The sequence below is a fragment of the Lagenorhynchus albirostris genome, chromosome 9 (assembly GCF_949774975.1).
Source record: "Lagenorhynchus albirostris chromosome 9, mLagAlb1.1, whole genome shotgun sequence".
NCBI lineage: Eukaryota > Metazoa > Chordata > Mammalia > Artiodactyla > Delphinidae > Lagenorhynchus > Lagenorhynchus albirostris.
Genome location: NC_083103.1, coordinates 100,834,656 through 100,853,086, shown reverse-complemented (window position 1 = coordinate 100,853,086; position 18,431 = coordinate 100,834,656). Strand labels below are relative to the sequence as shown.

Genomic DNA, 18,431 nt, shown 5'->3' with positions numbered 1-18,431 from the left:
TGTTGTTGTTGTTTTAAATATTTTTTAAGGTAAGTTTTGAGAATTCATCTGTTTCTTCTACCCTACAGGTTGGCCTCATTATTGCGTTTTTAACACTGGAATCTGGGTTTTCAGTACAGTAATTTTTGTAGCAATCATGAGCATGTTTGCAGGAGAAAACATTGTACCGCCACTCTAAAATGCACAGGTTTTTAAGATATTCCATCTGGGGCCTATAAAATAGAGAATAAAGCTTGGTTGAATTGCATTTATGAGTTTTCTTAAAGTAGTGGTCTTGGTGGCTATGGAATTGGGTAGCATTTACAAGATTCTTTTAAACTTTTTGATTTTGGGGAATGTGAATCTAGTATTTGAAACTATAATTCTTGTCCTGTCACACCCGTTCTCAGTTGAGATTTGCAGAGATGTGTGTGATCAAGGAAATAGCTTTGCGTTTGATTAGTCAACATCATGTCTTAACCGAGATGATAATGTCCTATATTTTGTTAAAAAGGGATAAACACTAAAACTTGAATAATGTGTGACTTCTTCAAAGGGAAAAATTCTCATAAACCCCAATGTTGATGAAATAATTTTATTATGAATCTCATTTAATTATTTACAAATAAACTAGATGCAGACTTTTTATAAAACTAAATTTTCAAATTGTGACAAAATCAATATAATTCAGAAATGTTAAATCTTAAAAAAATTTTTTTTTATGTTGTCAGTATTGAGTTTAATAGTAGGAAGATATTTTTGCTTATTTCATATTTCACATGTCTGTTTGATTTGATTCTTTTTTTTTTAAAACATCTTTATTGGAGTATAATTGCTTTACATTGTTGTGTTAGTTTGTGCTGTATAACAAAGTGAATCAGCTATACGTACACATATATCCCCATATCCCCTCCCTCTTGCTTCTCCCTCCCACCCTCCCTATCCCACTCCTCTAGGTGGTCACAAGGCACCGAGGTGGTCTCCCTATGCTATGCGGTTGCTTCCCACTAGCTATCTGTTTTACATTTGGTAGTGTATATATGTCAGTGCCACTCTCTCACTTTGTCCCAGCTTACCCTTCCCCCTCCCGGTGTCCTCAAGTCCATTCTCTACGTCTGCGTCTATACTCCTGTATTGCCCCTAGGGTCTTCAGAACTTTTTTTTTTTTTTTTTTAGATTCCATATATATGTGTTAGCATATGGTATTTCTTTTTCTCTTTCTGACTTACTTCACTCTGTATGACAGACTCTAGGACCATCCACCTCACTAAAAATAACTCAATTTCGTTTCTTTTTATGGCTGAGTAATATTCCATGGTATATATGTGCCACATCTTCTTTATCTATTCATCTGTCGATGGACTCTTAGGTTGCTTCCATGTCCTGGCTATTGTAAATAGAGCTGCAATGAACGTTGTGGTACATGACACTTTTTGAATTATGGTTTTCTCAGGGTATATGCCCAGTAGTGGGATTGCTGGGTCATATGGTAGTTCTATTTTTTGTCTTTTAGGAACCCCCATACTGTTCTCCATAGTGGCTGTATCAATTTACATTCCCACCAACAGTGCAAGAGGGTTCCCTTTTCTCCACACCCTCTCCAGCATTTATTGTTTGTAGATTTTTTGATGATGGCCATTCTGACTGCTGTGAGGTGATACCTCATTGTAGTTTTGATTTGCATTTCTCTAATGATTAGTGGTGTTGAGCATCCTTTCATGTGTTTGTTGGCAGTCTGTATATCTTCTTTGAAGAAATGTCTATGTAGATCTTCTGCCCATTTTTGGATTGGGTTGTTTGTTTTTCTGATATTGAGCTGCACGAGCTGCTTGTATATTTTGGAGATTAATCCTTTGTTCATTGCTTCGTTTGCAAATATTTTCTCCCATTCTGAAGGTTGTCTTTTTCTCTTGTTTCTGGTTTCCTTTGCTGTGCAAAAGCTGTTAAGTTTCATTAGGTCCCATTTGTTTATTTTTGTTTTTATTTCCATTTCTCTAGGAGGTGGGTCGAAAAGGATCTTGCTGTGATTTATGTCATAGAGTATTCTGCTTGTGTTTTCCTCTAAGAGTATTATAGTGTCTGGCCTTACATTTAGGTCTTTAGTCCATTTTTTAAAAATTAATTTATTTTATGTATTTATTTTGGCTGTGTTGGGTTTTTTGTTGCTATGCGCAGGCTTTCTCTAATTGGGGCGAGCGGGGGCTACTCTTAGTTGTGGTGCATGGGCTTCTCATTGTGGTGGCTTCTTTTGTTGCAGAGCATGGGCTCTAGGTGTGGGGGCTACAGTAGTTGTGGCTCGCGGGCTCTAGAGCACAGGCTCAGTAGTTGTGGCGCATGGGCTTAGTTGCTCTGAGGCATGTGGGATCTTTCTGGACCAGGGCTCGAACCCATGTCCCCAGCATTGGCAGGCAGATTCTTAACCACTGCATCACCAGGGAAGCCCTCTTTAATCCATTATGAATTTATTTTTGTGTATGGTGTTAGGGAGTGTTCTAATTTCATTCTTTTACATGTAGCTGTCCAGTTTTCCCAGCACCACTTATTGAAGAGGCTGTCTTTTCTCCATTATATAGTCTTGCCTCCTTTATCAAAGATAAGGTGACCATATGTGCATGGGTTTATCTCTGGGCTTTCTATCCTGTTCCATTGATCTATATTTCTGTCTTTGTGCCAGTACCATACTGTCTTGATTACTGTACTTTGTAGTATAGTCTGAAGTCAGGGAGCCTGATTCCTCCAGCTCCGTTTTTCGTTCTCAAGATTGCTTTGGCCATTCGGGGTCTTTTGTGTTTCCATACAGATTGTGAAATTTTTTGTTCTAGTTCTTTGAAAAATGCCATTGGTAGTTTGATAGGGATTGCATTGAATCTGTAGATTGCTTTGGGTAGTAGAGTCATTTTCACAATGTTGAGTCTTTCAATCCAAGAACATGGTATATCTCTCCATCTGTTTGTATCATCTTTAATTTCTTTCATCAGTGTTTTATAGTTTTCTACATATAGGTCTTTTGTCTCCTTAGGTAGGTTTATTCCTAGGTATTTTATTCTTTTTGTTGCAATGGTAAATGGGAGCGTTTCCTTAATTTCTCTTTCAGATTTTTCATCATTAGTGTATAGGAATGCCAGAGATTTCTGTGCATTAATTTTGTATCCTGCTACTTTACCCAATTAGCTGTAGTAGTTGTCTGGTAGCATATTTAGGATTCTCTGTTTAATATCATGTCATCTGCAGACAGTGACAGTTTTACTTCTTCTTTTCCAAAATGGATTCCTTTTGTTTCCTTTTCTTCTCTGATTGCTGTGGCTAAAACTTCCAAACCTATGTTGAATTATAGTGGTGAGAGTGGACAACCTTGTCTTGTTCCTGATCTTAGAGGAAATGGTTTCAGTTTTTCACCATTGAGAACGATGTTGGCTGTGGGCTTGTCATATATGACCTTTATTATTTTGATGTAAGTTCCCTCTATGCCTACTTTTTGGAGAGTTTTTACCATAAATGGGTGTTGAATTTTGTCGAAGGCTTTTTCTGCATCTATTGAGTTGATCATACGGTTTTTCCCCTTCAGTTTGTTAATATGGTGTATCACATTGATTGATTTGCATATATTGAAGAATCCTTGCATTCCTGGGGTAAACCCCACTTGATCATGGTGTATGATCCTTTTAATGTGCTGTTGGATTCTGTTTGCTAGTATTTTGTTGAGGATTTTTGCATCTATGTTCATCAGTGATATTGGCCTATAGTTTTCTTTCTTTGTGACATCTTTGTCTGGTTTTGGTATCAGGGTGATGGTGGCCTCATAGAATGAGTTTGGGAGTGTTCCTCCCTCTGCTTTATTTTGGAAGAGTTTGAGAAGGGTAGGTCTTATCTCTTCTCTAAATGTTTGATAGCATTCGCCTGTGAAGCCATCTGGTCCTGGGCTTTTGTTTGTTGGAAGATTTTTAATCACAGTTTCAATTTCAGTGCTTGTGATTGGTCTGTTTATATTTTCTATTTCTTCCTTGTTCAGTCTCGGAAGGTTGTGCTTTTCTAAGAATTTGTCCATCTCTTCCAGGTTGTCCATTTTATTGGCATATAGTCGCTTGTAGTAATCTCTCATGATCCTTTGTATTTCTGCAGTATCAGTTGTTACTTCTCGTTTTTCATTTCTAATTCTGTTGATTTGAGTCTTCTCCCTTTTTTTCTTGATGAGTCTGGCTAATGGTTTAGCAATTTTGTTTATCTTCTCAGAGAACCAGCTTTTAGTTTTATTGATCTTTGCTATCGTTTCCTTCATTTCTTTTTCATTTATCTCTGATCTGATCTTTATGATTTCTTTCCTTCTGCTAACTTTGGGGTGTTTTTGTTCTTCTTTCTCTAATTGCTTTAGGTGTAAGGTTAGGTTGTTTATTTGAGATTTTTCTTGTTTCTTGAGGGGGGATTCTATTGCTATAAAATTCCCTCTTCGAACTGCTTTTGCTGCATCCCATAGGTTTTGGGTCGTCGTTTCTTCATTGTCATTTTTTTCTAGGTATTTCTTGATTTCCTCTTTGATTTCTTCAGTGATCTCTTGGTTAGTTAGTAGTGTATTGCTTAGCATCCATGTCTTTGTATTTTTTACAGTTTTTTTCCTGTAATTGATATCTCATCTCATAGCGTTGTGGTCGGAAAAGATACATGATATGATTTCAATTTTCTTAGATTCACCAAGGCTTGATTTGTGACCCAAGATATGATCTATCCTGGAGAATGTTCCATGAGCACTTGAGAAGAAAGTGTATTCTGTTGTATTTGGATGGAATGTCCTATAAATATCAATTAAGTCCATCTTGTTTAATGTGTCATTTAAAGCTTGTGTTTCCTTATTTATTTTCATTTTGGTTGATCTGTCCATTGGTGAAAATGGGGTGTTGAAGTCCCCTACTATTATTGTGTTACTGTCGATTTCCCCTTTTATGGCTGTTAGCATTTGCCTTATGTATTGAGGTGCTCCTATGCTGGGTACATAAATATTTACAGTTGTTATATCTTCTTGGATTGATCCCTTGATCATTATGTAGTGTCCTTCTTTGTCTCTTCTAATAGTCTTTATTTTAAAGTCTATTTTGTCTGATATGAGAATTGCTACTCCAGCTTTCTTTTGATTTCCATTTGCATGGAATATCTTTTTCCATCCCCTCACTTTCAGTCTGTATGTGTCCCTAGGTCTGAAGTGGGTCTCTCGTAGGCAGTATATATATGGGTCTTGTTTTTGTATCCATTCAGCCAGTCTGTGTCTTTTGATTGGAGCATTTAATCCATTTATATTTAAGGTAATTATCGATATGTATGTTCCTATTACCATTTTCTTAATTGTTTTGCGTTTGTTATTGTAGGTCTTTTCCTTCTCTTGTGTTTCCTGCCTAGAGAAGTTCCTCTAGCATTTGTTGTAAAGCTGGTTTGGTGGTGCTGAATTCTCTTAGCTTTTTTTTTGTTTGTTTTTGCAGTACGCGGGCCTCTCACCACTGTGGCCTCTCCTGTTGCAGAGCACAGGCTCTGGACGCGCAGGCTCAGCGGCCATGGCTCATGGGCCTAGCCACTCCGTGGCATGTGGGGTCCTCCCAGGCCGGGGCACGAACCCGTGTCCCCTGCATTGGCAGGCGGACTCCCAACCACTGCGCCACCAGGGAAGCCCTCTCTTAGCTTTTGCTTGTCTCTAAAGTTTTTAATTTCTCCGTCAAATCTGAATGAGATCTTTGCTGGGTAGAGTTATCTTGGTTGTAGGTTTTTCCCTTTCATCACTTTAAATATGTCCTGCCACTCCCTTCTGGCTTGCAGAGTTTCTGCTCAGAGATCAGCTGTTAACCTTATGGGAATTCCCGTTTATATTATTTGTTGTTTTTCCTTTGCTGCTTTTAATATTTTTTCTTTGTATTTAATTTTTGATAGTTTGCTTAATATGTGTCTTGGCATGTTTCTCCTTGGATTTATCCTGTATGGGACTCTCTGCGCTTCCTGAACTTGATTGACTTTTTCCTTTCCCATATTAGGGAAGTTTTCAACTATAATCTCTTCAAATATTTTCTCAGTCCCTTTCTTTTTCTCTTCTTCTTCTGGGACCCCTATAATTTGAATGTTGGTGCATTTAATGTTGTCCCAGAGGTCTCTGAGCTTGTCCTCAATTCTCTTCATTCTTTTTTCTTTATTCTGCTCTGCGGTAGTTATTTCCACTATTCTATCTTTCAAGTCACTTATCCGTTCTTCTGCCCCAGTTATTCTGCTATTGATTCCTTCTAGAGAATTTTTAATTTCATTTATTGTGTTGTTCATCATTGTTTGTTTGCTCTTTAGTTCTTCTAGGTCCTTGTTAAACATTTTTTGTATTTTCTCCATTCTATTTCCAAGATTTTGGATCATCTTTACTATCATTACTCTGAATTCTTTTTCAGGTAGACTGCCTATTTCCTCTTCATTTCTTTGGTCTGGTTGGTTTTTACCTTGCTTCTTCATCTGCCGCATATTTCTCTGTCTTCTCATTTTGCTTAACTTACTGTGTTTGGGGTCTCCTTTTCACAGCCTGCAGGTTCGTGGTTCCCGTTGTTTTTGGTGTCTGCCCCCAGTGGGTAAGGTTGTTTCAGTGTAAGCTTCCTGGTGGAGGGGACTGGTATGTGTGTTCTGGTGGATTAGGATGGTTCTTCTATTTCTGGTGGGCAGGACTGCGTCTGGTGGTGTATTTTGGGTTGTCTGTGAACTTATTATGATTTTAGGCAGCTCCTATGCTAATGGGTGGGGTTGTGTTCCTGTCTTGCTAGTTGTTTGGCATGGGGTGTCCAGCACTGGATCTTGCTTGTCGTTGAGTGAAGCTGGTTCTTAGTATTGAGATGGAGATCAGTGGGAGAGCTCTCGCCAATTGATATTAAGTGGGGCTGGGAGGTCTCTGGTGGTCCAGTGGTTAGGACTCGGCGCTTTCACTGCCAGGGCCCAGGTTCAGTCCCTGGTCAGGGAACTAAGATCCTGCAAGCCTTGTGGTGCAGGCAAAAAAAAAAAAAAAGACAGATGTTTGGTAAGATGCATATATATATGTATATATGTATGTATGTATGTATGTATCTGTATTATATCTATCTATAAATGTATGTATTTCTACACAAAGCAATTTTCTGCCTAGTGAAAGCAAGAGGCAAGGGTGGCAAAGAGTTTCAGAATTCTTTGGCAAGGTTTTTCACACTGCATGTAGAGACCTGCTTCCTAAAATCATTTCCCAATGACCTGGGATTACCACTGGGAATGTATCATTACTCTCTTGTGCTGGGACAAAAAGGTGACTGAGACGTACTGGCTAAAACATTTGAATATTTCTCTGGTAGCTCGGATTTCAATACTTGTACAATATTTTTAATATCCTAATTTTATTATTAGTTATCCTAAAGACAAACTTATTTATTTGTGTGAATAAATTAGCAAGTTGATATTGCCTGATACTGACAGGGAATGACTAATCTACCTGACGTGTATGTATAAATCAAATCAGCGTTGCGGCAGGTTGCTTTAAAAAATGTATGTGGTTTTCCTTAGGTATTTATTTACCAAATTCTGGACCTAAGAAAAAGTGTTGACAAGATGTGAGACAGATTGACTTGATGGTTTTACGGAAATTTATAAACCTCTTTGTGGTTTGACCCAGTTAATTCGGCCAGTACTCTTTAAGTATATTTGAACTGTTTCCTAGAGAGTTATCTTCCTATTTAGAAATAGCATTGTGTGGTAGGATTTTGGTTACATGATTTTGACTATACAAAAGTTCATATCCCATTGCAGGAAACATGACTATGTACTATTAAAAACCTGATATTTTAGTCTGTAACACCGATCTCTGTCATAAGTGTGTGAAGAGAGTCTGCTGTATTTGTTTTAGCTACAAATCCTTGTGGCGGTCCTAAAAGTAAGATTTCCATTTACCCCCTGTTTAGAGTGCTTAAGATGAATATTTTGCTGACTACCGAGTCACTGCTGTTGGTGAGCAAAGTAACAGGGCTTCCAGTGTTAGCTCTAGTACCTTTTTTTCCTCTTAGATTTAAAAGGACCTCTTGATAACATGCATTATTTGAACTCTTTTCATTTTTGTGTATGGCTTTTCTGTACTGCTACATCATGTACTTTGATAGTCATTTGGCCTCAGTACCTGTCAAATTGTATGTTATATAACTATTAGCTATTGATTTTTAAAAATTGACGTCACAAAAGGTAAGTAAATGAGTGTTCGCTTCTGTAGAAGGCCAAATAAACTCAGTGGACAGATCATAAAGCTTTAGTGCTGATTCTCTTCAACATCTGTTTTAGAGTGTTAGACCGTTCCAATCATTTCTCTTTTGGTTTCCTAGAATGTTTTTAAACATATTAAATTAGTAGTGTGTTAAGACATGTCGTAATTCCTAGGAACTGTTGCTGCGTTTCTCTCAGTGTACGTTTATTCATTTATCGACATTCATTAAGCACTCATTTTGTGCAGGATACTTGCCAGGTGTTGGATATACAGCAGTGAGCAAAGTAGACACGGTTCCCTTCCCTCACGGAACTGACAAACTAGTGTTTAATCCAGGTCTGGTAGAAATTTTTTACATTTATGTCTTAAGTCTTTAGATATAAATATCTAGCCTAGTTCTTTTTTTTCACAGTATAATGCATCAGGTAAAACCAAATTCTGTACTTTCTCTGCATGACTCCTCCTTGGCTACAATGTTTACTCAGGAGGAATCAGATTAAAATGAACATCAAGGCCGTTACTGTATGAGGAAAGAAGTACGTTTAAGAACGATCTACAGAGAAAGCAAGGGGACGACGGGAATTTTGTGAGTTGAATGTAGGGATGTATAGGACAAGGTTCCCGCCTCTGAAACAACAGTTTCCCAATAAGTTCTAAAAGTTTGGCCTGTTTTGGAGAGGAGTGTTAATAAGGAAAAGTAGGGGTGGCACTGGGAGCAGGGGGTCTTTTTGAGTGGCAGAAACCTGTCAGTACTACGAAGAGTGAAAACACTCCTTTTGGGAAATTTGTTGGTTGTCATTCAGGATGAAAAGCTAAGGGATATCTACATTTAATGCTCCATTAAGGGACATGTGATTCAGCCTATTTTGTAACCAAATGTTGGTGATGACCTGTTATAACATAATCTACTGATTTAAGACAGTGAAAACTTAAGTCTTTAGATTGTTTCTCAACATTGCTCTTCAAACCAACGTGGTTTATAATGTTATATTTGTTTGGAGTAAAACGAGAAACAGCCAACCAAAAGACATGTAGTGATTACTTCCCAAAGCTAAATTTATTCTGAAATCACTTTTTGGCCTACGTTTTGTTCTGATCCAGTGAAACTATGATCGTAGATGGTAGTTCTTCTTTTCCTTTCTTTCTTTTTTTTTTTTTTTAACTTGGTAAATGCTCGGCACTCTTACATGGGACATCCTGGTGTTTGTTTTATTTTTAGATATTCCTGGTTATTGAAATTGAAAAGTCTGGGAACCATTGCTGTAGATTAAATTTAGTAAACTATCAGTGTACAATTATCCAAATTGGATATGGCTTCTTTGCTGTGTCTCATGCTAGATGTTTTTCCATCTGTAAGATTTATGCCCACGTGTTTAGGATGCATCAGTATTGAGTAGGATTCTCTCTCTGACCACAGCCTTAAAAGTTGACTTTTTATCCTTCCCCAACAGAAATGGAAAGGCCTCACTTAGTTTGACGTGTACCTTCATTGTTCCGTATACGGAGGTCAGGAGGCAAACACCTAAAAAGTCTCTCTCTCTATAAAAGCTGCTTTTTAGATGTTTTATTAGTCCTACTGTTGGTTATTTTAATTAGTAGTATGTTTTATTTGTACCCTGAGGCTGTTCAAGCAAAGAATGTAATTCAAATAAACAAAATAATATCTGATGTTTTGGAACACCCACACCTGCCATCTGGGCCTTTCCTCTTAAGTCCTTACTCAGGTTGGCAGGGAAGCTGGGAAGAGAAAAAGAAGACGATTATGTGGAGTTATGAAGCGTTTTAAATGTAAGTTCTTGGAAAGCTTGATGACGAAGTAGTTTTCAAATTGCCATCGCTGTTTGCTTCGTAACCAATGGTTCTTTGCTAAGGTAAACCCTGAGTTTTCGTGAGAAGGCCTGTCTTTTCCATTATGTACATGTTTTCTAGCAGTGGTTCAAGAATTCTGTGAAAACCTCACAGATAATTTGACTGTAAGATGGTGGGTGACCCTTTCACACAGCAGGAAGGTTTGCTAGGGAAATTTCTCTAGTTTCTTTACCTGAAAACAAAGTAAAGGGGCCGCGTCTCCAAGTTCTTACAATGAAATCGTAAACTAGTCTCCTGCTTCTTTTTCAACTTGGCTTTTTTTTTTTTTTTTTTTTAATAAGAGTGAACACGAACAGTCTGTTTTTTTGCTTTCAACCTGGAGTGCTGAACTATATGCTTTTGCCTTAATTTTTAGAGCTGAAATTTTGTTGATTTTGGATACCTTTGCTGTTTTTACTCCCCCTTTCCTCTTTCATTAGTTCAGTCATTTTGGGAGTCTGCCAAAGATGAAGCAAAACTAATGTGAGAGGTGCATACAAGCTTTTAAGTGATTTTTCATTTAAACACAGCACTTGTAAAATGTGTGTCATAGAATCCTGAAGCTGGGGAAAAAATTGTGGGTGTTTTTTTCTCCCCACTTGCAGACAGAACCTAAGCCACATTAAATTAGTAAATGTTCTAACTGACTAACATTCTCTAGGAGAAAGAAATACATCACTGTAGACCACCAGCTATTAATTTTAAAAAAATATATTTAAAATATACTTATTAAATATTTTAAAATACGTTATTTAAAAAATTCAGACTCCTGTCACTTTTGGAAACTTTTTTGTACCTCAAAAAAGTTTTAAATGCTATTGTTTATATGCAGTTCAAGAGTTAAAGATTCAGAGATTAAGAAATGAGACCTGGTCTGGTCTCTGTTATCTTATTCTACTTCTATGTTATCTCCCCTCCACCCAGCTACCTTGAATATATGTACTCAATATATTTTTGTGGTATAAATGAACAAGAAACTGCTTTTTGTGTTTTTAGACTACAGCTTCCAACTCCACTCATAATTTGTCTTAGAAAAAGGGTTGAATGAAGAGATTTTAGAAAATTAAGCCAAGGCACTCTTATACTTTTAAGCCCTAAATTAATCATCTTCATTATGTAAAGAATAAAGCACTCTTTACTTTTAAGTAAATCCACAGCACTCTTATACTTTTAAGCCCTAAATTAATCATCTTCATTATGTAAAGAATAAAGTTTTAACTCTCTTCTGAATCTCACCAACAAAACAAAAACTCCTCAAGTTGTGCATAGGAGCCAATAAGTCCTTAAAATTCCAGCTTACAAGGTACATGGATGTATCAACATATAACATGTATTCTACAAATGTCAGCTATGACATGAATAGTGTGATATGAAGTATTTAAGAAATGTATCAGAACTTAAATATTCAAATGAGAATTGTGTCTTTAAAGAAGTCCGTCTCTTCAGGAAGCTGTATATTTAATCTCACGTTGCTGTTATTGTACTGAGTAATTTGAGGTTCTTTTGGAATTATCTTTACTTCTTACGGCACTTTAAAAAAACTTTTGGTGTTCTTGAGTTTTTTGGAAATAACCATTAATGAATTCATTGGGTGATGCTGATAGAGTTAAGACTATGTGGGGTTAAAAATCAGGTGTAATTATAACCTAATGAGATTATTTTTATACCTTGTTTATACATGGACACTGAAAATGATTAACAAAGGATTTTCAGAAAAGTTTTGCAAAGAGGAGCATCGTTAGAATAAGTTCATCTGTCTTCCCGTTTGGGTCTATCTGCTGCTACGGCGTTCCAGTGGTATCTGTGTGTATTGTATATGTGTGTGTGTGTCTCCTGTATCAGTGTGTCCTTGAATCCTTTCTTTAGACCATCCTGTTTACTGTTGCCCAATATAATGTCACGAAGCAGCTGCTCTTGCTTGATACACGTGCAGCCCAGCAGAGTTGTCCCAACAAGCTTTGCTTCATTTCTGGTGGACAGGCTGGACCCAATGCTAAAACTGCGTCTCAGGCTCTCCAGTCGGACTAAAACTTCATGCTATATTGTGCTGTGTTTAGAAAGATATCCCAGTCTTAACTGATCTCTTTTTCTGTTTTCACTTCATCAAGGCATTGTATCTTGATCATTTCTTTGATTTTATCTGTCTATCAAAGCTTCCGGGAATGCAAGTTTTCTTTCTACTGACCAATGTGCATTTTTACTTATTTTTAGGTTTCTCAATCTGTTTGTGGGGATTGCGTACTAACTGCACAGGAATCTGTGACTGGCTTGTGTGCCAACTTATGAACGTGTTTGAAGAGTCCCATTCTCAGTGCTTGGTGCACAGACACGGTGCTGTGACAGCTTTGATGAAGCCGTGTCTGACCTAATTCCCATCACCAGCTTGAACAAAGCAGGCCTCCTGAGAAATCTAGACCCCTTCAGTTAATTTATGCAGCCAAGTTTAAAGATGGAAGAGGTACTTGGAAACTAGTATCGCTATGTTCCAGGTCTCTAGGAAACTCATAATTCAGCAGGTCATATAATATAAAAATCATCCTGAAGGAGGTCCAGTGCTCAACCAGCATTGATTCAAGTTTGTTTGCAGCAAAGATATTTTTTCTTAGATTTCTAAATTTTTCTTATTTTGCTTTTTCCTCAGTGTTTGTATACATTAGAATATATTTCATGGAAACGAGTTTCTCCTTCAGTTCTTATTTCCTTGTTATGAAAATGCAATCTAAACCAAACCCCATGAGGGTGTCTTTCATCATGGCCTGGGAAAATTTGTTCCATTTGGTAAGGTCTGAGCAAGGCATTGGCCTTATTAACAACTCTATTAATTTTATTACCTAACACATCATCTAGAGCTCTTCTTTAAATGTCGGCACTTTCCTCCTCCTCATTCTCCATCAAAGGCGGTTAGCCAGGTGTCTGTCTGGATCTTTATAATATCACCCTGTTCAGGGTTAGCTGGTTCCTTGCAAACTTAAGATTTTGCATTTGGCATGTGTTTTGCGGTTCCCGTCGCTCTCTTATTTTTTCCCATGAAGCCAATTCCGATGACAAACCTGAACATCTACTGAGAGTTGGATTTGTGGCAAGTGTTGATTCTGTGATGCTTGCAGAGTAATCCCCTTGAAACTTGCTGTATTCTGTGTTTTTAATAATCTCTCCCAAGTCACTTTTTAGAATTTCACTGTCTGTAGGCAGCTGTGCTTTTAAATATTTGTAATGCTCCTGTACAGCTCACTGTGGATGCCAGAATTATCTTATCTCCGCAATTCTTGGTTTCCTGTGCTCTAGAAGCAGGAAGAAATAGCCTCTTTGAAAGACAGTGGAACAGGAACACTTGACTTTTTTTTTTTTAAACACACAAATATTGTGAATAGAACCCAACTGGCTCTCACTCAGACCCCTTCCCTTTCGGAGTGTAATTAAGACCACATTGACTCCTATTGCAGCTGGCAGCCCCTCACTGTTGCCTTTTTCTGCTTGTGACCTTTGATCTCTGTGACCTTTCCTGGGGTTAGTCCTAGGCCCTTTTCATTGTGTTGGAGCTGAAGTGGCTCATGTGGAGTTGATTATTTCTTTGCTCGTTTGGCCTTTTTTGGTGCCATAACTCCAAGTCACTTCCATTTTCTTCCTTGACTTTTGATGGTCCACAGTGAAAGGAAATGCTTCTGCAAGCAGCAGGATCAGTGTGCATGCTTGGCTGACTTAATTGAGACTCAGGAGAAGTGGGGGAAGGTTGTGAAGTCTGTAGGTGTCAACGTTTTAAAAAATGTTCAGCCTCCTGACTGCGTGATCCTTCCGAGCTCGTGAAGCGGGGACCGCCGAGAGTGCTGCATTTCTCACGGCAAGGAGGACTGAGTTCTGGTGAGAAGAGAGTTCTGCCAGTTGTTGACCTGGCCTGGGTGTTGGACATTCTGCAGCTCTACTTTCACAAGATATATACGTTCCTCGTCCTGCGTCCCAGCTATGAGGCAGGTCGGAGGACGCATCTTTGTCAGTTGCACATGACTGCTTGAAGGGATTCTCTAGTCTCTAAAAGCACCGAGAATAGCCCCCAGAGATGAACATGCTGACTCTTAGAGGGTGTATTTGTTGCCACCGAACTTAGGAAAGCACTTTCTTCCCTTCTCCTTTCCTCCGCCTCCACCTGCCCCTACCCACGCCTCCAGTCAGACCACTGAAGGATGCCTGCCAGCTGTTACTCTCATTTCTCGGGACCCCATGTGGGCAGCATGAAGACTGTCACTGATCAAAGGCTTTAGTGAAGGAATGCGTCTGGTTACCCTACACTGTGGTACCTTTGAAAGGTATATGGGTGTGAAATTCAGCGACATTTGGAAACTCATTTTTAGGAAGTCTGAGTGTCTGATTCCATCCCTAGAATATCATTTTCTGTCTTTTCCTTTTTGGTTACAAAAATCTTTTTTATTAGTAGTATTGATAATATGAGTTATTCTGAGTGAGGAATGGCTACCCCTTGAAAGGCGATTGTATTGTATTTTATTTTTAGGCTTCAGCTCGAGGCCCCTCCCCCGCAGGGATAACAGTTCCTCTGTGTGCAGACGCCTCCCTCATCTCTCCTAAGCACTCAGGCTTCTTTCCGCTTGCCTGCCAGGTCTTTCTTAGAGTGTCTCTTCTCTCCAACTCAGCTCATTAGCTCCACACCTTAAGATGCATCCTCTCCATTCTCTGCTACCCTCCAAACAGCAACAACAAACCACGGAGAGCCCTGCTGCGTCTGTGCGTTTCCTGTCTTAGGGAAGGCACGGCATCCACGAACTCGCTTGTCCAAATGAGAGATCTGGACAGCAGGTTTCATGCCTTTCTTTATGGCCGAAGCAGTAGGGAAACAGAAGTGGACAGACGATGGATTCCAAAGATGTCTAAGAGATGTATTCCTTCCCAATGCACATCATTCACTATCCAGGTCCTATTCAATTCTACCTCCTAAATATGGCTACACAAAAATTCACCAATTTTGATAAGTCTTTTTTTAAATGAACGCTGATATGACAGCTGTCACGTACAATCTAACAAAATTGTTTCGAATGAAGTTAAAGACAACTAAGTGTTACTAGAGCCACCTTATGGAAAAAACTGGATGAACCTTTTGGCCAACCCAATAGCTTTTAAATATGTCCATGTCTTAACACTTTTTAAATCTTTTACACTTATCCCCTGATATTTCTCTAGTACAGGTCCCCGTTCTCTTTCACAGCAGCCTCCTAACCCTCTTCAGTCATCCGCCACATTGCAGTGTAAATGATTTTTCAAAGGCACAAGTCTGATCTTGTCCCTGGCCTGCTTCAAAGCTGTTCATACTCCTCTCTCAGGAAAAAAGCCAAGCACCCTAACCTGATTTATTTTGTTCTTTATGCTCTAGCTTCTACTCACCTATGTGCCTTACCTGTCACCTGTCAATCCCGTCCTTACTCCCCTCTCCAGCCCATTCTTCCTTGCTCTCTGCCTCTGGTTCTGCACGCAGACTCTTCCTTCTGCTTGGAAGACGTCCCTCCCCTTGCTTGTCCTCCCTCCTCCCGAACTTCTCCACCTGATTCACCGAATCATCGTTGCCTCTGGGAAATCTTCTCAGCCGCTGAGTCTTGGTTGGATAACCCTTCTGTTTTCCCTGCAGCACCTGTACTTGCTTTATTCTGGGGCTCACCTATCCCTTCCTCACTTACGCACTTTAATTCCTGAAAACCTTTATTTCCTAAAAGCCTTGCTGCTGCTGCTTTCTTTTTCGCCATGCCCTGTGGCTTGCAGGATCTTAGTTCCCCGACCAGGGATTGAACCGGGGCCACGCGGATCTTAGTTCCCCGACCAGGGATTGAACCGGGGCCACGGCAGTGAAAGCACTGTGTCCTTACCACCGGCCCGCCAGGGAATTCCACTAAAAAGCCTCGCTTCTTAGTGAAAGCCATTTTCATTGATTTTGGTGGAAAAAAAAATCATGTGTTCCCTCCCAAACCAAGAGAGCTGCACTGCTTTCACAGATAGAAAAATAGATCAGCTAAGCAATAAAAACAAATTTGTGTAGGTGATAAACAATATTTTGAAAGTAAATGAATAGTTTGTTCCTAAATATATTGCAGTGATTTTATTGTCCTCAGCAAAGGAGAAAGAGAAGACTTGAGGGTGGTGACTGGTGAAGGAGGGCTGGTGAGGAAGTCCTTCAGAGGCGGGGGAGTCGGGAAGTGGACTTGGAGACAGGAAGTCTTCTAAAGGCATGTAGTTATCTTGCAGTCCCATGGCACTTAAAGTTACAGCACACAAAAGCACCTTATGGTGAAATAAAGGCTAAGCGGCGAAGTGTTCCACCAGTTGTGGAAATGATGCATCCCCGCTGGTGGGTGTGTCTTTGACCGAAGCTGTAACATCAAAGTTCCATTGTTTAGTTTCTGATTGAAAAAGTTATATAAATAAGTTTATACCAAATAAAAAGAAGCCATCTGCAACATGGAATAACTTCACAGGAGCCCCTGTGGCAAAACATTTAGTCATTCTGTTAGGTGAGGCTGTGTTTGAACAGCTTCTTTAGTTGTCACCTGTCCTCACCCGACTCAAAACCTCCTGAAGGCAGCTACGCTGCCTGTTTTCTCCCTGGCTGAGTTTCCAGCATAGCACAGCGCCTGACACGTAGTAGGCAGGCACTAAGTATTTGTTGAATGAAACATGAATTCCTCTGCTTTGAATTCTTCTAATGCTTTTTACTGTCTCATTTACTTATTATCATTTTCTTTATTCCAAAGTTAATTCAAGCCCTCTTTTCCTGATTAGGCTGCAGTATCCTTCAGTTCAGGAATTATACCTTCCTCATCTTCCTCATTTTTGTACCCTCCCAGGATCTTGCCCAGAGTAGATGCCCTACGTATGGAATTAATTGACTGGATGAATATTTCTTGGAAAAAGTAAGATTCTTTGAGAAATCTGTGCAGGAAATGTTTGCTTCTTAGCTAAATTATTCAAATATTCAGAATGAAGAAAACTTTGAGAGGAGATTTAAAGCTGGATGTGATTAAGGTCAAGGTGGTTCAATAGGTTAAAAAAAAGTATATATTGTGTTGGACTTCCATAACTGAAATTGTGCTGAATTAATCAGTACCTAATAAAAAAAATTAGACATGCTTTATTTTTTCTTTTGTTTAGTTATTTCGGAAAACTCATTTTTTCTCAACAATTGAGAAATAGGATGTTTTGAAATAGAGGGTTTGAAAGTAAGAATCAATCTTTTTTTTTTTTAAGAAGGAAATTACTATTTCATGAAGAAAACGATGCCTTTAAAAAAGAAAACTAAGTTAAAGAATTTTCTATTTTGAAGAACAGTACTGATCCCAAAGCTGAGTTTTTGTTCACAAATTAATCCCAGTTATTCCCTAAGCCTCAAAGAAAACTATAAGAAAGTCTGATATAGGAGTCTAGGGAGGGGATAGTTCAGAGAGACAGCTTTGATCATCCTTAGGAAAGCAAAGGCGTTCCTTTAAAAACAGAGGAATCAAATCTAGAAATTCAGGACTTTCCCCAAAGGATTATTCTGGCAGCATGTTGAAAAGGGGTTATAAAAGCATGAAGTTCACAACCTGAACAATAAGTTAAGTAAATGTTAGGGAACTATTTCCTTTCTTATTCTGAGACGAGGCATACCTTTAGCTTCCCTTTGCCGACAGAAATTCTCTTAAGCCTGGGATGGCTTAAAAGTACAGTTTGTAATGCAAGACAAATTGCCTTCTCTGTAGGCATGCAGGAAAGGCTTAGAGAAAGCCCTGTAACTCAGGAGATACCAGCTAGTCTTTAGGCCAGGACTCAAGGAGCAGCATTTGGGCCATATGAGAGTGGGGAGTGGGGAGGAGAATGGGTAAAAAAAAGATTTTTACCGCATGGAGGAAAGAGTTATCCCCTGATCCTGATTTGTAGGTTGAATGGGATACTACACTTAGCTGTTCTTTTTCTTGTTTTTTTTTTTTTTTTTGTACTCTGAAGAGACTGTACTACCAGGTGCTTTCTTGGGAGCAAAGTGACCACTGAGCATCTTCTCAGACACTTAAGTCAGCCACTCAAAACTGCAGTGAAAATAATGGATGTTGGCCTTTAACTTCCTCTGAGTATAGGAAGGAGGTAGAAGAACTTCCTCATGACCATGTTAATTCCTTCTGAGACCAGTGAGTTGGATAAGCCTTGATGGTTCTGTTTTTCACATGGGAAATTGATCAGGCCTTTGCCAGTGTCCAGTAGTAAGACAAGATCAAACCCAATTTAAAGTCCAAGTCCTTGAGTTATTTTACTACCTCTAGTAGTTTAGGGAAGTAGGGGTATATATATGCTTAATGGACACGGAAAGCAGTAAGGAAGAGAGGATAATGGTTGGGAATGAATGGTAACTTACTATTTT

The 18,431-nt window shown here is 38.9% G+C and overlaps 1 protein-coding gene across 1 annotated transcript in view; it reads left to right on the top strand.

Moving 5' to 3' along the window:
- The window catches only part of CDON (cell adhesion associated, oncogene regulated), a 96,844-nt gene that overhangs the window by 12,695 nt on the left and 65,718 nt on the right, over window positions 1–18,431 (top strand). The gene's annotated exons all lie outside the window — the stretch shown is intronic.